This window comes from Vulpes vulpes, chromosome 7 (assembly GCF_048418805.1).
Source record: "Vulpes vulpes isolate BD-2025 chromosome 7, VulVul3, whole genome shotgun sequence".
Taxonomy (NCBI): domain Eukaryota; kingdom Metazoa; phylum Chordata; class Mammalia; order Carnivora; family Canidae; genus Vulpes; species Vulpes vulpes.
Genome location: NC_132786.1, coordinates 97,768,716 through 97,793,887, shown reverse-complemented (window position 1 = coordinate 97,793,887; position 25,172 = coordinate 97,768,716). Strand labels below are relative to the sequence as shown.

The following is a 25,172-nucleotide window of genomic DNA, read 5'->3' as shown; positions in this document are numbered from 1 at the left end:
ACTACAGGGGACATTCAAGGGTTCAAGGAACACTTTCCTTTGGCAAAGAAGAAGTGATTCTTGGGTCACAAACAGAAATAATCAAATAGAACCCAGAGGTTATTCTAGAAACAGAGCAAAGAACTCAACACATAGGTCAAAAAACCCATAGATTGGGAAAGTGGTCCTCTATAGTTATTTGATTAACATATGTCTTGCCCTTGAAAGCAAGAGCTTTAAGGGTTAAGAACTATTTCTGTCTTGCTTACCATTGCTATACCAGCCCAGAGCCTGGGAAATAGTAGGTACACAATAAATGTTTACAATGGAGGCCAACTCACCTACAGTTCACTGACTAACATTTCTTCATTTATTCATTTACATTTGTTTACTCAATTCATTTTGGCACTCAATTCTAACAAACATACATGGAATAATTACCAAAATCAGGCACTCTGTTAGACTCTGGGGCTACAAAGGCTACAACCAAATATATAGCAGGCCCTGCCTTCAAAAATCACACAGTCTAGAGGAAAAACACAGGAAAGTAATGAGCGTCATAAAGTGCTTGTTATATGACAGAAAGAAATGTGGAATCACATAGAAAGAAACTAATTAAAAATAGCTGTTTTGCCTCACACCAATAAATTATTAGTGATCAAGTCATGAGACTTCTATGCCACTCTATAGTAGTGATGATTTTACCATAAGTGTGACTGGATTTCTTTATAGTATCTTCTTCACATTTCTATTTGAAATAAAATGGCAAATTAGCAATCTCTTACTATGTAAGGATATACCTCACTGTATTTATATATACTTCACTGGGAAGTTTAAGTCTGTATGCACAGTCAATATAATTCCCTACTCCAAATTTGTAAATAAAGAAATTTTGTATCCAGCTCGCAAAACATGCAATCAGATGTACAATAAGAAATGAAATGTAAACATATTTCCCTAGCCACTAATTTGCTATCAAGCAAGGGACTTTAAGGACCTAGCCGGCTCTGACTCACAGCTATGCAATTCTATGATTGTGTTTGCTTAAGCCACAAGCCAGTGTTTTATATAATCACTCTGTTTAGAACATCATATTTCCCGTGGATTTTTTTTAGACTTGCTATGCCACCCAAAATTTTCTCTCTGAAGGTTCATACAATGTATATGGTGTGTTATTGACTTTTCTCTTGGAAGAGGCACCCAGCCAATGAAGAAGGGCATGAAAGCCACCATTCAGTCAGCTATCTTAGGTGCCGTTAACACTACAAAATTCATTCCAACCTCAGCAATCCTAAATATTAACCAGTCCCCCAACTCCAGATTCATTATCCACATTGTCATAAGAATGAGTTCTTTCAACCAACAATCTTATCACACTTCTCACATATCTGAAGCTTTCTGATGATATTTCATCACAAACAGGATAAAATTCAAGCTCCTCATCTTAGCAAACAAAAGCTTCCATAAACTGGCCCCTGTCTCCTACCCTGGCCCACCCCTTACCTCACCCAATCATGCATTAAGATACTTAAGTTATTTACAGAAGAGACTGTCAGGAGGGGAAAGAGACAAGGAAACAAATAAGTGTCACAAAGGATTATATGAATAAAGTCTGATGGAAGGTGAAAGAGGAAACAACAGATTGAGAAAATCAAGAAAGACTTCTTAAACATAAGTTTTATTTTAATTGGGTCTCTCAGAATAGTTAAAATCTGGATAGGAGAAAATGGGAAGAGGATCAGAGGAACACCTGTATAAATAAACCCCAGAAGTAGGTAAGGACATATTGTGAGCTAGGAGTAGTAATCCTGGCTGAGAGAAGTGCAAGAAACTGAAGAGTGTGGAATGAAAATGACAAGGAGGATAGGATAGGGCTCAACGCATGGGGTTCTTTGAAGTCTCGTGCATTTAATGAGTTTAGTCTAGAAATGCACATAAGGCAGATTTTCAAGAACAGCTTTGACAAGAGGAAAGAGTATTCTTTGTTGCTGATATAACGCTGATGGGGCATTAGTGATTTCCCGGTATAGTTACCCCCATTCCAGCTCCATCACTTTAAATATGGCTAAATGGGTGGCACAAAGTATTATGAGGCAAAGCACAGAGATCGCAGGTTAGAGAAGGTCAAGGAGGGTTGGGTCATGCCAACCTCCAGCACTTCTTCCCAACTCTTCTCCCCAACTACCAAGTGTGATAAACATCTGTAGAATCTTGTGAAGCAATCACACCCAGTAGATGTGTCAAGATTAAGGAGGAGCTGTCCTTCTTTGAGTACAAATCTCTTTCACAGCACCCTGGAGGAGACCATCAGATCATTTTATTTGGGCCTGTTAGCCTATAAATTCATTAGCCTGTAAATTCATATCTGCGTCATACTTTAAGCAAATGTACGATGTTTCATAAAGATTCCAACTCTTAGTAATGTTCAAATAGCAAATATTTCACATGCCACAAGCAGAAGGGACTAAAAGTAACGAAAGCTGGGTGAAATATAAGATTTATTTCCTCCAAAACAGCCACAAAATGATTAAGTTTAGATTTAAGAGTTTCCCATCATTTTCATACCACAACTGAAGTTTCCCAGCCTAGTTTACACAAATTGGACTGCTGTGTTTATTTAACATCTGATAGCTTAACCTAAACACTCAGATCTTGCTCCATTAGGAAAAGAAAACCTAAGAGGAAAGTTACTTTTGCAAAATGCAGACTTGATTTACATGACACAATCTCCAGTTCTTGAAGATCAGTGGAGGCCGTTCTTCCTTTCCTGGGCCTGGCAGCTAACTGGCTTCATCACAGCTGAGCTCCTCTGCTTCATCCATCCAACAGAGCCCTGATTCAGCTCTGTCCTGTTCTACTTGAGTCACATAATTCCACATATCAATCAAAGCAGGGCTCTCCATTTTTCTGTCTCATTGGTCAGCACCCTTTCCCATTCCAAAACTGTCTGCTAACCTCTTGCCTACTCTTCTTTGGCTCCCGTCTACACCTCTTGGACACCCTTTCAGTGAATGTCCACATGTCCAAGGTCATCCGATGTGAGGGAACATTGCCAATCTTGGGGCTCCCAGAATAATACACTCGTCTGAGTCCACACCCATCCTTTATAAATCTGTCTGCCCAGATTAGTAGTAGGATGTGTCTTTCTTCTGTCAATCACTACCCCAACCAATTCTATAGCAGTGGATTGGCAATAGCAGTGTATTGGCAACTTTTTAGTTTTTAACCTGATGATCCAAAATATCTCACAATTACACACCACACGCTTTTACTTTTGGGTGGTTGTTGTTAAATTGAGTTTTAAAAAGGGAAATTGGTTCTCTGGCTACTTCTGTCAAAAGACTTATAATTGTTTTTGTCTTTTTAGCTTCATCCAAGGCATGGCTCCCAAGTATCACATTCTTCCTTCTACCTAATGTAATATCTGAGTATCCATATCAGCCATTGAAATAAAAATAATCAAATCCCATAACCTCTCCAAATCCCTACAGTTTTTGATTCTCCCTTTGGACTCTGAGGGTCCCTGGGTGTCTTCAAAGAACGGTGGTAAAAAGTGGATCTGTACCACCACCACCACCACCACCATCACCAAGCAACATTGCTGTTATGCACCTTGAATTTCCCCAGCCAGAAGAAGTAGAGACAGGAATAGGACTTCAAGCCTATCTGGATCAGTGCTGCCCACTACACAAGTGCCTGGCCCTGTTGGGCAGCCCTGCTCCCTCCCAACTTCTTTCCCAGAAGGTGGCCTGTGAATATCCTGGAGATATAGAAAGGGTCTGATATTCCTTGCTGCCACACTCTGCATGATGCGCAGCAAACAGTTTGCTGAATTTCAAGGGAAGAGGCCTGATTCTTCTTGATTAGAATGTTTTCCTAATGTTCCTCTGAGAAAATGTGATGCTTGGGGAGAGGGAGACTTGGATGTTGTTTGATGAAAACCACTTTCTGAATTACTATGATATGGGTTGCCTCACTCACATTTACTACTACTATGAGGTTCCCTTGTCAACAAAACAACAAATAAAAGTTAAGTTTTATTGTGTTTTAAACAATGAGTGCCATTTGTATCTAATTTTTAAATCTATACTTAACCGAAATTTTCCAGACACTATGGTTTTTCCTTCAGTACCTTTGTATCTCAGATTTTTTGTTGTACTGGTAGAAATCTTAAAGAAAAAGTGTCATTTTTTTTTCCTTTTTAGTGATGCTGGGGATAACTCTCACCCTTGTAAATTTGGTACAGAAGGGTGGATTTTTTCCATATTGTTTTACTCAGTACCACCTGATAAAAAGCTTATAGAAATTAGCTTTGCCACACACCACTGACCTGCAGAGTCATTTTTCAGCTTCATGAACAAGTCCAAAGGAGAGGAAATTATTTTTTATTAACCAGGTACTAAAAACTAAAGCCTTTTATAAGGGTTGCTTGCTTCTTTCCACTGAGACCAGTAGGCAAAGGAAAAGAAATCCAACTGCAATAACTTTGCCCATAGGCGGCTTTATTAAAATCTATAAGGTGAAATTTTTAATAGAATCAAATCATCATAAAATATGTTAGGTATTTATGGTAAATACAACTATTATTATACACCTTCCTCCTGTGACACCACCCTTGGGAGAAAAGGATTTTGTATGTTTCAAAAATGTGCTATTGTAAGGTGCACTTGGGCTCCTCTAGTTAAGGTCAAGTTGCATTTTCCATTATAAACCTGTTTCCAGGGGTTCATTACTTTGTCATAAAAATTTGCTTGGGGCTGAAATATGGCATAGAGAGTCTTAGCTCAGCAGCACATTATTTTTAAAAATGTATCAAAATTGGCTAAACTCAGTTTAGTCACACTTAAATGATAAAATTATGATGGAAATATATCTGAAAGAATTCAGTGGGCTAACACAGCTCAGCCATTGAGTTGAACAAAGGATCACACCCATAATCTTATGTCTTTCCACTTGTCAAATCTTAAGGACCTATGAGGCCCACCACAATTCTTGTAAGCAAGAAAGCTGGAAAATATTATAAGCTGTTAAAAGACAAAAGAAGAAAAATAAACAAACTCAATTCTAAGGCAGTGTTTTATTTTCTGAGGTTTAAAGCAAGAGTCATCAAAGGACAAAATCTTATTTTATGTCATCAGAAATTATCTGAACACTAACATACCATACCACTCCATTTCGTCTCTATCCTCTTTCACACAGCTGTGCGGATATGTACTTGAATGCACCTGTTCTCTTTCCATTCACATCTATTAGTTTCCTGAACCAACTTTTATGCAGTAGGTTTGGGAACCTACTCCCTCTGTTCGTTTCTTGTTCTGCCCAAAGGTAGGAAACATTTTTTTTTTCCAATACAGCATTACCTTCTCTCCTTGAAAGAGTTGGGGGGTGGGGGGTGGGGCAATGAGGTAGAGAAGGCATTACATCCAATGTCAAAAAAAAGATAAAAGAAACCAAAGGAATTTGGTTTTGGACAAGATGACAATCATCAGCCTAAGTTAATTCTACCATCAAAATAAGCCAAAATGAATCAGCAGTTCCAAAAAGAACATGCTCACTGAAGTACTTTTCCCAAGTAAAATTCCAGTATTTCACAGTCTTTAATGTATTGGCTGAACACAATTAACACCACTAATCAGACACCTGGAATTTTTCAGCCTGGTCTCAATAAAGGGGTGTGAAACTTAAAGGCATCATCTCTTAACAGTGCCAGTCAGGTGTAAAAATTAACACCTTGACCTCTATCCTTTAAAACAATTTACAGGGATAGACTTGGGTTCAAATAAAAAGGCAAGAGAAGCCTCAAAGGGTAAATAAAATTACAGTGGGGAATGTATGAGGAGGGAATGGGAGTGGGGGGATATCAACTCCTCTTTGTTTCTAAACTATTGGGGATACGAATAACCTGTTTTCACATCCCACATCTCATACAAGGAGATGAGTCCATGTATACTACTTCTTGTTTCCTCTACAACAGCACCTTGCTAAGACCTGCGTAGTTCTTACCGTTTCAGCATTTGAGATAGGTTTTTAACGTATTTATTGTTTGCTTCCCTCACTAGAATGCGAGTTCTATAAAAGCAGTGACTGGGTTTTTTATTAGTATCTATTCCCAGTGCCTACTGCCTGCCACACAGTGTCCCTGGATAAACATTTGTGGAAGGAAAGGAGAAAAGGACTAGGGAATGAAAGGGAGTTTGGGAGACATAACAATTTGATAGTCAGGACAATCTATGTAACTAGTAGTAGTATTAAAAGATTGCCTTTTTCCTACAACCCTCCAAATAGAATAAAAAGTATAATTCAAAATATTGTAATTCATCATGTGAGAACATATAATCAAAGGCAGAATCAACTACTAGAATGATATATAAATTTTCTTTTCTTTTAATTAAAGATTTTATTTATTCATGAGAGACACACAGAGAGAGGCAGAGACACAGGCAGAGGGAGAAGCAGTTTCCCCGTAGGGAGCCTGATGTGGGACTCAATACCAGAACTCTGGGATCACCCCCTGAGCCCAAGGCAGATGCTCAACCACTGAGCCACCCAGGCATCCCAATATATAAATTTTAAAAAGAAGGTATCTCCCAATTTTTGTCACCTAAAAAATTTATTAAATGTTACAGAATCAATATGACATTCTATAGCTCTAGAATCTTTGAGGAAAAATTAAAAGCTTCAGGCTTCTTCTCTGAAATAATATAATGGCCTTGGGGGAGCAGTGGTTGAAAGTTTCAGGCTAAAAAAGTCTTATACGAGTTGGCAATGTCAAGTTTCTAACACACAGAATATATCTTTTATGTCATCATAAGTAATATCAAAGAAATCTAGTCTCTGAGGAGAATGATCACACCTGAGAACACTCTAACAAAGAATGCACTCCTTCCCAAAAAAGTGCAGAGATATATACCATAATTTCCTTTTGGAAGGCTTAGGTTGCTAAAAATACAAATGTGAAAATGTTTGGCATAATTCATTTCTCCTGCAATTCCACCATCTACATACACAAAATTACCACATGAAATAGCCATACACATATGTACCTCATTTTCCAATAGAAAAAAGGTACAAAGTGAATCCCAATCCAATAATTAATAATACTGCTCTATACTCATGTAGCACTTCACACATTATCTCTTTTACAGAACATAACCTGGTAAAGTTGATAAAATTATTTTAAAGTTACATTACTTACCAGGTCAAACAGCTAGTGGGAGAACCATGGTTCAAAGTTTGAACTTAACTTCAACTACCATGCTCTGTCCATTTTATCAGAGCTGCCTCCATATACCAGAGCATTTCTACAAAAATAATACCAGAGCATTTCTACATATACCAGAGCATTTCTACCATATACCAGAGCATTTCTACAAAAATAATCCTCTTGGTAGGATGTCAAACATAGTATAATTATCCATTTAAATCCACATTACAGACACATAGATTAATGGAACAAAATAGAAAATCCAGAAATGGACCCACAACTAATGGGGTCAACTAATTTTTGACACAGCAGGAGAGACTATTCAATGGGAAAAAAAGACAGTCTCTTCAACAAATGATGTTGGGAAAACTAGATGTTGAGCAATGTGCAAAAGAATGAAACTGCACCACTTTCTTAACACTATACACAAAAATACATTCAAAATGGATGAAAGACCTAAATGTGAGACAGGAAACCATCAAAATCCTAGAGGAGAACACAGGCAGCAACCTCTTTGACATGACTGTAGCAACTTATTACTAGATACTTCTCCAGAGACAAGGGAAACAAAAGCAAAAATGAACTATTGGGATATTGGGACTCATCAAGATAATAACCTTCTGCACAACAAAGGAAACAACAAAACTAACAAGACAACTGAGGGAATGGGAGAAGATATTTGCAAATAACATATTAGATAAAAAGCTAGAATCCAAAAATCTATTAAAAACTTACCCAAACCTAATACCTTCAAAAACACATAATCCAGTTAAGAAATGGGCAGAAGACATGAATAGATATTTTTCCAAAGAAGACATCCAGACGTCTAACAGACATATGAAAAGATGTTCAACATCACTAACCATCAGGGAAATACAAATCAAACTACCATGAGGTATCACCTCATACCTGTAAGAATGGCTAAAATCAACAACACAAGAAAAGCAGGTGTTGACAAGGATACACTGTTGGTGGAAACTGATGTAGCCACTCTGGAAAATAGTGAGGAGGAGCTAAAAAAAGCTAAAAATAGAGCTACCTTATGATCCAGCAACTGCACTACTAGGTATTTACCCAAAAGATACAAAAATACTGATTCAAAGGGACATGTACACCCAATATTTATAGCAGCATTATCGCCAAATTATGGAAATAGTTCAAATGTCAATTGACTGGTGAATAGATAAAGAAGATGTGGTACACACACACACACACACACACACATCCTTTGACATTGTGTCAAAGAAGACATTGTTTATGTGTGTGTGTGTATATATATATATACACATACACATACACAATGGAATATTACTCAACCATAAAAAAGAATGAAATTTTGGCCATTTGCAATGATGTGGATAGAACTATTATGCTTAGTGAAGTTAGTCAGACAAAGACAAATACCAAGTGATTCCACTCATATGTGGAATTTAAGAAACAAAACAGATGAAGATGGGAAAAAAAGAGACAAATCATAAAAGAGGCTCTTAACTATGGAGAGCAAACTGCAGGTTGCTGGAGGAGGGTGGATGGGAGGATGAGTTAAATGAGTGAAGACATTAAGGAGTGCACTTATAGTAATTAGCATCAGGTGTTGTATGGAAGTGATGCATCACTAAATTCTACTCCTAAAACTAATATTACACTATATGTAAACTAACTGGAACTTAAATAAAAACTTGAAGAAAGATAAATAAATAAATAAATCCATATTGTAAAATACTATAATCTTGATGGAAATTTTTCTGTAAATCATATTGACTTATCATGATTATAAGATTACTGATAAATTTCCTAATATCTACATATTTAACTCAATGAAGCATTAGTCGAATCTTATTAAATTATGGTAAATGAAGTTTTGAAAACTAAAATACATAACTAACTAAAAATACATAAATAACTCTTACTGTTTGATTTGTAAAGAGTTCTTTAATAAAAGAAATGACACATTTAGGGGTTCTCTTAAACCTTTACCTTACCTTCTCCTAAGTAGGAGCCCTCTTACAATTTGACCTGCAAGAAATCTGCAGAGTGTAGTTCTTACACGGTGAGTTTCCAGTGAAGAAACCAAGTTAAATTTAATAGTCCTCAAACCTGGAATTTGCTTAAGAATAATTTGTGGAACTTTATACACATACACACCCCATTCCCTTAAACTCCTGAGTCAGAATTTCCAAAACAGGGCCCCAATATATACATTTTTCAAAGAACTCCACAGGTGATTTCTGATTAAGAATCAAGATTCAGGGCAGCCCGGGTGGCTCAGCGGTTTAGCGCCACCTTCAGCCCAGGGCCTGATCCTGGAGACCCGGGATTGAGTCCCATGTCGGGCTCCCTGCTTGGAGCCTGCATCTCCCTCTACCTGTGTCTCTGCCTCTCTCTCTCTGTCTCTCATGAATAAATAAATAAAATCTTTAAAAAAAGATAAGAATCAAGATTCAGAACCATTTCTATAAAGTAGAACATTCGTTTCCTCTGACAATTTTTTGAAAAAATATTTTACAGCATCACAGAAAGAGGACACTGAGCAGTATCTCCAAAGATTTCAGCCTTTGTCACCCCCCAGCATCTCAAATACCTCCCTCTCAAAATGCACCTTCACAGCCTCCATTTTAGTTTGTTAAAATCAACAAGGCACTTAGAGAATTTTAGTAATAAACTTAAGATGGCCTCCACAGCTAAGCATCCCTTTAACAAACAAGGTATGATTGTAAAGGATGGACTCCTAAATATTGAAGGCCTCCCGCAGAAATGCTAAATGGAGATTATTTAAAGACAAGTACACAGAAACCTGACGCACTCATTTTTAATGGGGAGGTAGACTGTTGTTTATTTAGCTTTTGAAATCTATCCTAAATTTGGCTTTATGGAACTAAAAAAAGTCTAGCTTTAAATTAACAGACTGCTTTCTACTGTCCAAGGGATAATTTGAACTTCACTGAGACACGTCTATGAATGGAAATAAAAATAACTCACATTAAACTCTAAGTACTTCCCCACACGCATTTCACTTGCCACAAGGCCCATTGTTTCATGCGTTGCTTTCAAGCAGCCCGTAGGAAATTTTCACTGAAACAATTTCCCATAACCAAGAAAAGGAAGGCCAAAATGATTTCACTTAAAATATATATACTTCCTAAGCTTTCAGCATCTCGGGTATTAAAAGCAGCTTTGTCAGAGTAGCAGGGATGGGAAATGAGAGGCTCTCTAAAATTCGTAGCTTTAATTTTAGCACACTCTTCTGTACTTCTAAACAAAAAACTACTCCAGATAAAGTGTTCTGCTCCTTGTTCCCACCTCATCTCATCCATTCTTTTAAAAACCTATTTTTTTCTAGCTTTACTGGGAAATAATTGATGTACATCACTGTATAAGTTTAGGGCAGGCAGCATAATGGTTTGATTTTACCACAGATTGTGAAATGATCCCCACAACTGGTTCAGCTTGCATCCATCTTCTCATATGGATACAGTAAAAAAAAAAAAAGGAAAAAAAATTCACCTTGGGACGAGAACTCTTAAGACTTACTCTCTTAACACCCACAATCACACAGCTGTGTTAGCTATAGTCATCATGCAGTACATTACATCCTAGTACTTATTTATAAGTAGAAGTTTGTAACTTTTGATGACTTTCCTCTAATTTCCCCTCCTCCACCTCTGACAACGACAAGACAGATCTCTTTTCCTAAGACCTATCCATGTTGTTGCAAATGGCAGGATTTTCTCATAAAAACTTAATTTCAGGGTCACCTGGGTTTCTCAGTGGTTGAGTGCCTGTCTTTGGCTCAGGTCATGATCCTGGAGTCCTAGGATCGAGTTCCACATTGGACTCCCCGTGGGGAGCCTGCTTCTCCCTCTGCCTAGGTCTCTGCCTCTCTGTGTCTCTCATGAATAAATAAATAAAACCTTTAAAAAAAAAAACTTTTAAACCTGGAAATATTTCAAATATCCAGAAAAGAAATAAAAATAAAATGAGAAGCATGCTTGATTTAACATAGATTAATATTTTGCCACACTTGCTTCCACTCCCTTTCGTTGTCCCTTCTCTTCACTCTCCAGGGCTAATCACATCTTATGGAAATGGCCCTGATATCAGTCCAACAGATCTCTCCTCCAAAATCCTTTTTCTCCTAATTTCCATGTTGACCAACTGAATGTTTTATCCCTTGTACAAGATACATCTTACAAACTTGACTGGTTTAATTCACTATGCACATTGGCCTGAGTTAATTTCTTTTCTTTACTGCCTGCCAACCCTCAGGTTTTCTCTCTCATCATAAGTCAATTTGTTTTTCTTTTTGAAAACATTCATTTTATCTAAGTTTGAAAAATTAGGGCACACAGTTTTACATACCTCCTTATGACTTTAAAATCACTATCAAAGCATTGTTAGATCCATTTGCATTTCTAATAACATTTATATAAACCTTCATACTTTTTAATATAAATCTTGGCAAAATTTTAAATATTTTCAATTATTTTTTTGTCAGTTATGTCCAAGCCTACATCCAGCACCTCCCATCTGTCGTGCCTTTTGAGCATTCTAGTGGAGTCTTGACCCTGAATGTCACAATCTAGCAAATAAACAGGGTCAGCAGAAAAGGATGTTCCATTGTTTCTTTTTGCCCTCTTCTGGCTCTTTTTTAAGATAAATTGATTCAGAGGAGACCTTCTCCTGTGAAAAGTGAAAAGCCATGTCTGCTAGCAAATTAAAAGCATGAAATGTAAATCCTTAACTTGAATGACTTCATTATCTGCCAATAATTAGTTAGAATATAAAAAATGTCAATAATAAAATGACACAGATGTATGATACACAGAAGTCAAGCTCTTCTAGGGAAAATTATAGTATGTGGACTATAGTGGTCAGGAAAAGTGACACCAGGAGAACAGGAATTAAACTAATAATGTAATAATTACAATAATAGCAACTGTCTTCATTTACCAAACACCTATGCATGTCAGTTAATGAGATTAGCACCACCTATGCAGAACATCTATATATATATATATATAGTGTGTGTATGTGAAAGAGAGAGAGACAGAGAAAATGTATAACTGAGCATTCACAGCAAATCTGTGGATCATGGATGATTGCAGTTTGCCAGGGGATTTGTAGTCCAGGGAGCCTAAGCAACCCGCCCACGTGACACAACTTGTAAGTTGTGGTAAGGGGATGAGAACACAAATCTAAAAACTGCTCTCTTCTCACTATATCTTGGTCACCTCACTCAAGAAGGTGTTAGCTGCTAAGTGATGAGGTTGGGAAAGTCATTTTATATGAGGGAAAAGTATGGAAAAGTAAAAGGTACAGGAAGGAGATAGTGACTAATAATAGGCATTGCTAACTGAGAGCTGCATCCCAGGCTCATCTATGAACCCCAAACCTGTAAAAACTCATGTAATCCCAAAAAGAACTTCAGGAGGTAAAAGGTACTACTGTCCATTTGACAAAAGAAAAACCAGGGAATTAAAAGATTAAGTAACTCACCCACAGTTGCCAAAGTAGTAAGGAAACTCAGGACTTACATCCAGGTGTCTTACTCTAGAACTGCCATTCTCAATAAGTAATAAAGACAAAAAAGGGGAGAAATGTTTGCAAGGCCCTTTTAATGTCATCAAATGTAGTTCACTATTTCCAAGTGTGTGTTCTGGGGAACACTATTTGCTTGGAGTATCACTAAGTGGTGTGTGAATAATAGGATTTGATGGTCAATATGTGAGGGGTACTCAGGGTTAAACCCAGGTAACTAAGTCACTTTGTGGTAGGAATTCTCAGAACCTTTAAATGTGCCACTGTGCAATTTTAGATTACTAAGAAAAAGATATAGTGCACAATGTTTTTGAATCTTCTTTGAGCAAGAAATATTATTATTCTGCAAAGAAGCTGGAGAATTTTAGACTTCTCTATAGTTGATGTAGCTGATTGTGGTGAACTCAAAACCAGAACTGAAGATCTCTAGCTGCCAGGGCAGGCCTTGTCTAGGCACAAATAGTGAAAGATCTTAAAATATATACTAGGGAAAAGATAAGCAATTGGTTTTTACGAGCAGGAAAAAGCAGGGTACAGAATATATAATGAAGTGGAGAGACATTAGCAGCCATTGCAAAACTACTGCAGGAACTCAGAAACGGCACGCAAAGTGGCTAGCCTAAAAAAGGTGACAGAAAAAAAGAGCAAGAATAATAAGATCATACATTTAAGAATAGAAATAAGCCTTGAGAGTTTCTATGAACCTACAGTTTCTGTGAGAGACAAGACTTGCTGACCCTACTAGGATCTTATCTAAAATTCTGAAGAAGCCTGCAGGTTAGCATAGAAACCTCCTCTGCAGTTCTATCAGCTGATTCCAGGAAGCAATAAGCTACCAAGAGCTACATGAACATCATCTCATCATTACTGGAGAATTACTTTTAAATACAGCTATATTTTTTTCCCAAGAAAGCCAAGAAAAATGGTCAAATCTTGAAAAAAAAATTTGGTTCTCATGCTTGTCTCTTTCCCCACTGCCTCCCTTCTCAATTGTGTATGTGTCTGTGTGTGTGTGTGTCTTTGTTTCTCCAGGGGCAAGCACAATTGAGATCTAAAAATATTTTTTTCAAAACAACTACATTAACTGATGTGTGTAGAGAACGTTATTCATGTTCACAAAATGCCAAAATAAATTTAAAAACGATATCCTCAGGAAGTCACACAGTCTTTAAATCATGCAACCATGGAGACCAACTTTTATTAAATCCCTCCTTTTCCTTTGCTACCTTCAAAAAAAGCAGAATACTTCTATCTCCAGAGTATCACATGATATTAACATTAGTTCACTGTTTCTTCTTCACCTTTTGGTCCTTTATCATGAAGTCATTAAGTCCAGTTGCCTCTCAGGTACTCCTTTTCCTCTCCCTTATGCATACCTTTGACACACATAAATTGCTTCCTACCATCTTATGGCAGAGACCACTAGCTAACTACTAAAAGCTTCTCTCCTCCTCCACATCAGGCCTCTCCTGCAGTAAGATGAAATGATAGCATACTCTCCAATGGCACATGAGCAGAAGTGACCTGTGCCACTCCAGATCCAGCCTCTACAGAATGACCACGAGTGCCCCTCTATGTGCTGTCTCCCTTGGAGTGCCTGGGCAACACTGGAAGCCATGTGCACAAGATCTCAAAACTACCATCCATATGGATCCGTGAGGCACTCCGGAGAGGAAAGCTGTTGTGCTGATTTAAACTCCTCTGAGGAGGACCCTTATGGACTAAGGACTATAAAGACTCTTATGTAAGTGACAAATTAATCTTTACTGTGATAATCCACTGACATTGTGTGGTCTCTCCGTTACCACACCTAGCCTAGCTTAACAGAAAAATGAATTGATAACTTGAAACAATGAGAACCATAACAAAGGCCCCAGATTTTGATATTAGCTTAGTGGTCAGAAAGAGGTAGCAAGACACAGATATATAGCACCAGGAAAGCTGGAGATTTGTGCCACAGAAAGAACAGTTAGTAAAACATAAGCCTACAATTACTCAAAAAGTAAGTGCTTAGTGAACTTGCAGCTCTAGGAGAAGCATTTGCAAAAGGCCACAACATCAGCGGGTGTTATTTGTTCCTTGCTGCTTAGTAGCAGGTCTAGCAAGAAAGATACGAGCTTAGGCGAAAATCAAGGAGTTTGGAGACAGAAATGAAAGGGAGTAGAGTCTAGAAATGTAAGACTTTGGAGAACTAAAAAATCAGACAGCTTCTGATCCTCAAATAGCAAAAATAAATATAAGTTCATATTTGACCAACTCTGAACAACAACTGTTAAAAATCCCCAGAAAGACTTTGGGACAGAAATAAGACTGCAGCTAGCCCACCCCAATGACCTGCCTTCCCTTTGGTCCACAGGGATTCAAGGTGGCCACCACAGGACCAAGAAAGCAGTGCAGGAGATGGGAGAAAAGAAAAAGAGTAGAGTTAGGAACTGCATTTAGAAAATCACTGAATTGACTGGAAGCAGCATATCAGAAGCCCACTACATTTCTAAAAGAATTGCTAAGACAATTAGGAGCCCACTATAAAGACTTAAATTATCTGATTACTATTCCCATAAGGCACTCTGAAGCTACTCATCAAAAACCTGTCTTCCTTCATGTCTCTTCTCTCCTCAGAAACAAAGCAATCATGGGGCACCAAGCTTAGGCTTGTGGGGAGTGTGCTCTGAAAGCTATGTGACCCCTACAATGGGCATCTTCCTCATTGTTCGTGGAGGATCATGAACAAGGGAGAGTTTTCCAGAGGACTTGGCAGGGGCCACTAAGAACATAAATAATATACTCTGGAGACAATTTTGGGAGTAGCATCATTTGATTTTGTTAGCGCCACATACAAACACACCAGGGTGATTTGGGTCAGAATATCTACCTTGTTTCTGTAAAACATGCCCACATAGTTAAACGAAATGAATCTTTGCTCCTGGACAAGATGAACACGTTTCCTATGTATAACTTAAAATAATGTTACTAGAATTCAAAAATAAAATTTCAGGAATCTTTTAAAGTACAGGAAGGTCACTTAGTTACTGTGATCAAATGTGAATGGAAGTTTTTTTCTCTTCCTTTCCCCCACCCCATCCCACCCTAGAGTTTTTTTTTCCTTTCAACCTAATTTAAAACATGCAAAAAACATTAAGGTGTTTTTCAGATAACGAGTTCATAGAATCTGTTGTTTTACTCACACACACACTAGTCCCTAGCAAAGCATATAACCATATTTTGCTATTGGAGTTAGTATTTAAAGTATCCAAGAAAGGAGATGCTTTTGTTCAATCATTTATCCCTGTACTGATTACCATTATTGTCTTATTTATTTTTGCCACTGATAGGAAAGATTTTTTAAAATTCACACTGCCTTACTTATTTCTAAAAGTCTAAAGATAAGCAATGTTCCTACACCATTGGCTTGGCTAGGAGTACTATTTCAGTTGGAATTTCTCTCTGTTCAGCCTACCTCCTTCCTCATTTTCTACAAGTAGTCAAAATAGCAGAGTATCACTTTTGGAGTGACATGGCATTTCAGGAAAAGCCCACACGACAACTGTTTAAAATATTCTTTGCAAGCTTTTGACTGAGAAATACAACACAGGCAATTTAGAAAAAGGCTTTAATTGTGCTAAGATTCTATAAAAGCAGAAGAGAATAAGAAGTGGGAATTTTTTTTAAATGGACGGGGTTATGAATTTAGCATTTAACTGAGCACCTTCTGTGTGCAAGACTTCTCACTAGGTACTGGCTGGAAATATAAACATGAATAGAGCAAGAACAGTTATGAACAGAAAAGATGTCACAAGGCATACCATGCCACAGACCCACCCCACACTGAAACACAGAAAAGGTTAAGGTCATAAAAACAGATTTTTTTTTTTTTTTTGAAGCAAAGATAGAGACAGACACTCAAGAGCTGGAGATATAGTCTTCCTCATTAGGTCTTTTATCCTCAGAAGCTAAGGTCACCATTCCTTATCTATCAGCACAAATAGATCTGAAAGTAACAATCTCCATAAAAGGCCAGACACGAGAGGGGTGCAAAGACATGAAAAGATGGGCAACTGCTGGAATGGGGGAAGGGAAGAACAGGGAGAGATTGCTAAGTGGAGAGGACCCATGAGGGACATCTCTGCCAAAAGTAGAGAATGGATTTGACCACGTGGTGTGTCCCAAAAGACTAGTACAAAATTCCATGAGTAGAACTCAGTAAAAGATGTTTAAAGGCTAAAGAAGGCAATCTAGAATCTTCTTCACTCTGGGGACTGAGTATGAGTGGGAACAAATTGCTTGAAGCCAAAGAGACTGAACATTCTCTTTTCCAGCTGTGACTTCATCATGATAGGTCACTTTGGATCTCCTAACAAGGTTTCACAACAGGGACGGAGGAACCACCATGCACACTGCAATGTTAAATGGGACCTTCTTATAGGTGCTTAATTTCTGTCCTCTAAGAGGGTACCAAGTGCAGGGCATGCTCAAGATGAGAGGAGCGGGGTCTCAGGTTATGGTCTCAAGGTTCTTCTGGCCTCAAAAGATAGAAGTGCCACACATAGGGCCAACACTTAGAGGCCATTTAAAAATAAAAATTACAAAATGAGATTCCCAGTGCAAGGGATTCATTGACAACAAGACTCCATTTAAACATGTAAAACTGCAGTTAATGTTAAGTAGAAACTAAATGAGGAATTCTAGAGAATAGAAAGAGAAAGGGGCACCTGGGTGGCTCAGTCGGTTAAGTCTGATTCTTGATTTTGGTTCAGGTCACAATCCCAGGGTTGTGAGCTTGAGCTCCCTGTGGGGCTCTGCATTGGGCATGGAGCCTGCTTAAGATGCTCTCTCTCCCTTTCCTTCAGCCCCTACCCTTGCCTTAAAAAAGAGAGAGAAAAGGAAACGGGAGAACTACAGAACTACAGATACACCTACAGGTCTCAGGGTGTATATTACGAAGCTGCCAAAGGCTTACCTGGGCTGGCAGGGGAACTTACAAAGAGTCTACACAAATGTATGGTGTTAGAGGTACAAACAAGCAATCTACAGGAGTTCAGAGTTAGTGATAAGGGGAAAGGTGCATTGATGAGTTAGGCTGGGCCATTACGGCAGATGGGATCTTACCAGAGATACACAGAAGGAAGATAAACCGGGAAATCAAAATTGTGATGAACAAAGGAAACAGAAAATGATGAAGTATCATGAACCAAATATATAATGGTACAACTTTGCTGCAACAAAGTGGCTTGAAATGTAGCCTTGGGCTATAAAGATTGTGACTTTTTTTTTCTTTTTTTTACAAGCAATGGCGAAGCTACTCAGTTTGGAAAGAGGGAAATTGCTTAGTGAAAGGCCCTGTACTGGGGAATTCTTTCCTCCAGCTCTTAGAGTATCAATAATAGCTGCAGTGTTATCAACTGGCTTAAAAGTAAAAGAATCAAGGGCTTCAGTGCATTGGGTTTGTTTGTGCAAATCGGGAGGCTGTGAAATTCACAATCATGCTGTGTTAGAAGTATTTTCTAAAACCAACTTAGAAGAAAACTTCCATCAGCAAATAGTTCAAGACAAACAGTATCCTAAATATAACTATATAGTCCTTAGTCAATTTGAAATTTGTTCTAGCTAGCTCGAGGTTCTCAATACTCTTCCCCTCTGAAAAGAAGCAGAGAAAAGGCCTCAAACTCAGGCCAGAGAGCAATAAAACATCAATTGTGATATACACAAAGTATATTTTCAAAATTTATGCAAATTTCCTTTAGTACACCAATACATTCAAGACCCAAACTATGAAATGGTGACATTCACTAACATACTAACATAAATGTATTCATTTCTTGGGTGCTTTATCCAAAAGGGAAATGATGGGATTTGAGAAGCATACATGCAGAGAGAAGAAAACTTTATTGAACATACACCTATCTAGTATAATTAACAGTCTTGAAATACTTCTGCATTTGAGAGTGCTTATTTCTTACCTGGAGCTGTAATGCATATACTTGATTCTATCACTTTGCCTCTTTTTGAAGCAAGAGGCCTAACATACATAGAATTAAAGTCTCCAAAATGTCTGTAATAAGGAAATAAATCTTTTATTTTGCAATGTAACGCTGCAACCAGAAGAACTCAAAAAACAAAAATTTTAAGTTGGTTTGCCAAAAAAAGAAGGATCAAAGAAGTATCTTCAAGTACAGACTCACATTTGCAAGTGGTAATAAGAACAAAGAGAGTTCACTTTTTACCGAACTCTGATGTTTTGTCTCCAAAAAGCCTAACATCACCTATAGGAGAAATAACTTATCTTCTTATCCCCTTGAAGGACTGAATGGGAAATAGATGGTAGGAATCAGGGACAGGCACAGAAAAATCAGCCCCCTTCTGCTGTTGAAAGATCAGCCCAAAATTTAAACTTAATCTTTTTTCTTTCTTTCTCCCCAGTTCTGACATCAAACAGAATAGAGATCCATAACGGATGTTGGTTACCCTATGGGATCACCCAAACACACATTTTGGGATCCTTTGCCACCCCTACCTGACTTACTGTGGGGCATTGCTTTAATTTCACTGAGCCTCAGGTCTCCAAGGTTTAAAAGTGGAATATTATTACATATTTCAAGAGACTGTAATGGGAATTCATAATTAATGTATGTAAAAAGTATTAATATTAGATTTTTAAATTTGTTTTCTAAATTTCCCTTCTTGAATGATACATATGCTTTTTTAGAATAGATGTTTACTGCTGGTTTTTTTAAATTAATTTATTTATTCATGAGCGATAGAGAGAGAGAGACAGACAGACAGACAGACACAGGCAGAGGGAGAAGCAGGCTCTATGCAGTGGGCCTGACATGGGACTCGATCCTGGGTCTCCAGGATCACACCCTGGGCTGCAGGCGGCGCTAAACCGCTGCACCACTGGGGCTGCCCTAGATGTTTATTGTTGAAACATTTTTAAAAATTATCTAGAACCTATCTTAAATGAATGGCTACACATTGTTTTTATGTTTCAATTTCAAGTATATATATGTGTATATGTACATACTTTCAAATAATATTTTACAAAAATATTGTAAAACATGCCCAGTATGTTTTGAAACTAGCACTTTTAAAATTTGGAGAAATGAAAGTTTACAGTAATTTCATCTATCTATCCTTTTATTGATGTCTTCCGTCACTTTCTTGCTAAAGAGACCTTCTTTGCTTTGATGTAGGATAAATATCTATATTATCTTCAAGATCTTTCCTGCTTTCTTTTTTTACATTCAATCTTTTGATCCATCTGGAATTTATTTTAGTATATAATGTGAAGGAAAAAACTAACTCTATTTTTTTCCAAAGAGTTCGCCAGTTTTTTCCAGAATCATTTCCGAAATAATCTTTCCTTTCTTTACTAATTTAAATGCCGCTTTTATCCTATACCTGAACGGGGTGCCAAAGTGTTTTAACCCATGTGGCAATTTTGAAAGCCTAATAGTGCCTGTCTAGCGTATTCTGAGCTCATGTCCGGGCCCAGGAGAGAAGGGTACCCAGGTCACGTAGCAATGAATGTTTGCCATGGCAAGGAAGATGGGAGGAGACCAGAGCTGTGCTGCAAAATGTGCCATCCTCGCACTAGTTAATTTGCTTCTGTGTTTTTCAGCTCAATTCCATTGCAGCTTCATGATATATTTTGACATCCTGTAGCCCAGGTGCCCTTTTATTTCCCTTCTTAATCAAATTATTTATGGCTGTTCTTTAAAGTTTATTATTCCAGATGAATGTTATATTCTCTTTACAAGTATCCCAGAGAATTTCCTTAGGATTATAGTAACAGTAAATTTATAAAAGACATGAAGATAAGTGACATCTGTACAACAAGGAGTTTTCTAGCCAGAGACTGAAGTTGCTCCATTTATTTTGTCATACATTCTCTGAATTAGAAAAATATTCATATATGATATACATATACATTTGTATGCATACTCATATCCATATTTTGCATTATATATACAACATAATTGTACATATTGTACATACAATGAAATTGTACATATTTATTATTAGGTTTTCCCTATACTTTTTATATTATTTGTTGCTATTGTGAATGGAGATATATGTCTATTACATAATCTATATGATTATTCTAAAACTATAGTATATATTTTACATCTTCCTAACTTACTAATCACCATGTTATTTCTAATAATTTTTCTGCTGATACATTGACTTTCTATGTAAGCAATGACATATCTGAAATCATAAGATCACTATCTGAAATCTCCTTTCCTTAAAAAAAAAAAAAGTCAGAGTGGGGGATGCCTGAGTGGCTCAGCTGGTTAAGCATCTGACTCTTGATCTCAGCTTAGGTCTTGATCTTGGGTTGGGGTTGTGAGTTCAGGCCTCTCATTGGGCTCCATGCTAGGCATACAGCCTACTTAAAAAATAAATAAAATCTCTCATTTCCTTCTTTGTTATCATCAACCAATTACCACTCTTAAGTGATATATTCCAGACAGCTTGATTTCTAGTGCTTGGAGCAGTGCTTGCCACATGATACATATTCAATAAATATTTGGTGAATGACTGTTGCTTGCAATGTAATAATCCCCAAAATAATGGAACTGCCCTCTTCATATTTCTAAGAGTTGTATCTCAAAATTTTGGTTTTAACTTAGTACATTGTCTAGAACCTGGGGGTAGATATTTTCTCTTGTTCTTTACTGAGAATGTCTGTGGTAGTTCACTATTACATATGACTGATGATTAAAAATTGATTTGGGGGGATCCCTGGGTGGCGCAGCGGTTTGGCGCCTGCCTTTGGCCCAGGGCGCGATCCTGGAGACCTGGGATCGAGTCCCACGTCAGGCTCCCGGTGCATGGAGCCTGCTTCTCCCTCTGCCTGTGTCTCTGCCTCTCTCTCTCTCTCTCTGTATGACTATCATAAATAATAATAATAATAATAAAAAAAATTTAAAAAAAATAAAATAAAATAAAATAAAATAAAAATTGATTTGGGAATAATATGTTACTGTTAAGCATTTTACTATATAACTAATTTTTTTGTGGTGGTGGTATTTTGGGTTTTGTTTTTTTGTTTGTTTTTTTCTTGAAATAAAGAATGGACATGGACTCCATTTGGGAGACTTTTTTTAAAGATTTTATTTATTTATTCAGGAGACACACACACACACAGGGAGAGAGAGAGAGAGAGAGAGGCAGAGGGAGAAACAGGCTCCATGCAGGGAGCCCGACATGGGACTTGATTCTGTGTCTCCAGATTCATGCACTGGGCTGAAGGCGGGGCTAAACCTCTGAGCCACCCAGGCTGCCCATTTGGGAGGCTTCTTAAAAGAAGATTACCATGGAGGTTTTTCTCCTTTGATCTACCAAGATGATTTGCTGTATCAGTGAAAATAATTTTGGGGGGCAGGGGTTTTCAGACCACTGTGAGATGCTAATATTGACACTACCCAGAAAAACACCACTCACACATGTGTGTATTTTTCAGAGATCTACAAGTTTGTATATAAAACTTGTATGAAAACAATTTTTTTATTTAAAGGCATTAAATTGGGGATCCCTGGGTGGCTCAGCGGTTTAGCGCCTGCCTTTGGCCCAGGGCGTGATCCTGGAGTCCCAGGATTGAGTCCCACATCGGGCTCCCGGCATGGAGCCTGCTTCTCCCTCCTCCTGTGTCTCTGCCTCTCTCTCTCTCTCTCTCTCTCTCTCTCTCTCTGTCTATCATGAGTAAATAAATAAATCTTTAAAAAAATAAAAAATAAATAAAAGGCATTAAATTTTTTCATGACCTATCCAAGAGTGCATATATCTGAGGCAAAAAACAAAACAACCAAACCGAAACCTGTAAAACATTAAAATATTTTCTAAAATTAAACATACTGCCAAATTCTGAAATAAGACTCATAATATCAGGATGTATTTTTCTGAAATGCAATCTTCAACTTATTTGTCTATTCTATCAAATTTATCTCTAATCAATATTTTATTTTGTATATTATTTCCTTCATATTCTTTTTTTAAAGATTTTATTTATTTATTCATGAGAGACAGACAGAGAGAGAGAAAGAGGCAGAGACACAGGCAGAGGGAGAAGCAGGATCCATGCAGGGAGCCCGACGTGGGACTCGATCCCGGGTCTCCAGGATCACACCCTGGGCTGAAGGCGGCACTAAACTGCTGAGCCACCCGGGCTGCCCTCATATTCTTTTCATAGCAGTATACACTTAAATTTTAAAATTGAGTAGTTTATTTTCACTCTTTCTTAATAACAAAATATAGGTCTAAAATTTGCCTATTAAATTTCATTTTATCCTATCCCATACATTTTGACATATGATCTCATCATTGCCACCATCTTCTTTTGATTTCCTTTTTGAGCCAAAAATTTAGGAAAGTGGTTTTCTTTTATTGTCTCCAGTCTTTTTTTTTTATTTAAAGCTTCATTATTAATTTCTGCTTCATTACTTTGTGTGAAGACAATGTACACTGTGCTCTTTCCAGTTTGAAATATTTATTCAACCACATTAATTCCTCCAAGCCTTTTCCCAAACCATTTGTCAAAGACCCAGAATAACTGTGTTTCCAACGTTGTTAATCTTCTTTTCCAAAAGCTTTACTTTATAAATATGAAGAGATAGCTTTGTAGAACCCAGAGCTGGAAGTAAAGATATTTGGGGGACCCCAGGATACTAAGTGCTCTTTCCCTCCAGATGATAATGCAGTTGTGCAAACAGTACATTTGTTTAAATAAGAACCAAATAAAGTCCCTATTAGAGAAGCCTATAGATTGTTAGTGTGAGTTCTTCTGGAATGGTGATGAAAACCCATGTATAAACAGATTCCAACAGAGTAAGACTTCAGCCTTCCTTTGTATTCTGTGAGGACCAGATCTATGCCGAGTCCAGGGGCAATGAAAAAGCCCCATGGTAATTGGCTGCATCCTCCTCTGTTCAGACAACTCTCTTCTATTTAATCATGGACCCTTAGCAAGGTTTATGGCAAACTTCTAAGAGCTAATGTCTTACTCTCTTCCTTGGTACTCTGAATTTCTAAACTGCAACAATGCAGTTTAATTAGTGCAATTTAATTTGCCACTTTTTGTGTTTTCAGGATATAAAACATCAAAAATGTGGTTTCACTGTGGATGTATCTTTAAAGAATACAGAGTAAGTTGATTTTTCTCATCTAATGCTTTTCTGACTTATATTCTATGAGTCATTAAAGCCATCTCCCTATTTGTACTTTGTGGAAAGATTTTAACCCATTATTTGATTTTAAACATATTGTGCCGGAGGCTCCTGGGTTGTACAGCCTGTTGAACTCTTGATGTGGGCTCACGTCATGATCTCCGGGTGGCAGAACTGAGCCCCATGTTGGGTTCCACACTCAGCCCACTCAGTTGTGGGCTTGGGACTCTCTCTCCCCCTCTACCTCTGCCCCAGCTCTCTCTCTCTAAAATAAATTTTAAAATTTTCAAAACACAAAAACATACTGTGTCATTTTTGTTTTAGCCCTTTGAAAAGGGACTATTTTTAAACCTAATCTGAGAGCGTCTTTGTCTTGAAAAGTGGAAATGTGATACACCTGTATTAACTGGAATAATTTATTTGTGTATGTATTTACTGATTGATTTTTAAGTTTATTTAATTAAGCTCTACATCCAGCCTCATGAGGCTTGAACTCATGACCCCAATATCAAGGGTAGTACAATCCTCCCACTGAGCTAGCCAGACACTCCTAACTGGCCTAATTTAATGTCCCATTTTACTTAGGCATTTTATTTTAGGAATTCAGTTGGTTTTAGAGCAAGATTAAAATGACTTATTTTACTCATTCTACTCCAGGTGGGGAAAAGCGTGAGGGGTATCACCCCAGTTTTGGGTGACTTTCTTAGAGAAAAGTCCTATAAAATGCAAATCCAAGGGTGGTCCAAGTAGTTCACATCAATTCATTAGGAATTTACAGCATCTGTATGGAATGGAGACCCCTTAGATTTGTTCAAACCACAGGTGAGAGCCACGAAAGAGAAACACGATATTTCCAAGAATGTGCTGTCAGCCCCAGAGAAACAACCACACAATAAAAGACAACAATCCTCCCAGGGAAATACAAAAATAAATACTGAAAAAAACTCAGTAATCTTGGGACAGGTTTTGAAACTAAGATAAAAAAGATTTGTGGACTTTAACATTAAATTTTAAGAACTGATTGTGAAGTAAGATTTTTGTGTGTGTGAGTTCAAGCCCTACCTCAGTTCAATTTCTGATATAGAACAGAAGGCCACTGACAGCTACAATAGCACAGTATGTTCAAGAATCTATGAAAAACTAGTATTAATTTCCCTAATAAGATGCTCATGAAATAAACAGGTTTCTTGTTGCAAGACAAAACAAAAACTTGTTTCTCGTGTAGATATGAATTTGAGGCCTACTGGCTACCTTGGTAAACTTAATTGTTTGCTCTACTGAAAGAA

At 37.5% G+C, this 25,172-nt stretch overlaps 1 protein-coding gene and 1 long non-coding RNA gene across 20 annotated transcripts in view; one reads left to right on the top strand and one right to left on the bottom strand.

Annotated features, from left to right (window-relative positions):
• The window catches only part of HDAC9 (histone deacetylase 9), a 920,581-nt gene that overhangs the window by 608,238 nt on the left and 287,171 nt on the right, over positions 1 to 25,172 (bottom strand). The gene's annotated exons all lie outside the window — the stretch shown is intronic.
• Positions 1 to 25,172, top strand: part of LOC140599725 (uncharacterized) — an 87,991-nt gene that overhangs the window by 49,744 nt on the left and 13,075 nt on the right. For 2 of the 3 annotated variants that reach the window (XR_012002706.1, XR_012002705.1), the window contains exon 3: positions 14,184 to 14,465. This is a non-coding gene — a long non-coding RNA (uncharacterized lncRNA). Of the gene's footprint in view, positions 1 to 14,183; positions 19,776 to 25,172 lie in introns of those variants that run through there. The other variant, XR_012002707.1, reaches the window with a different exon arrangement.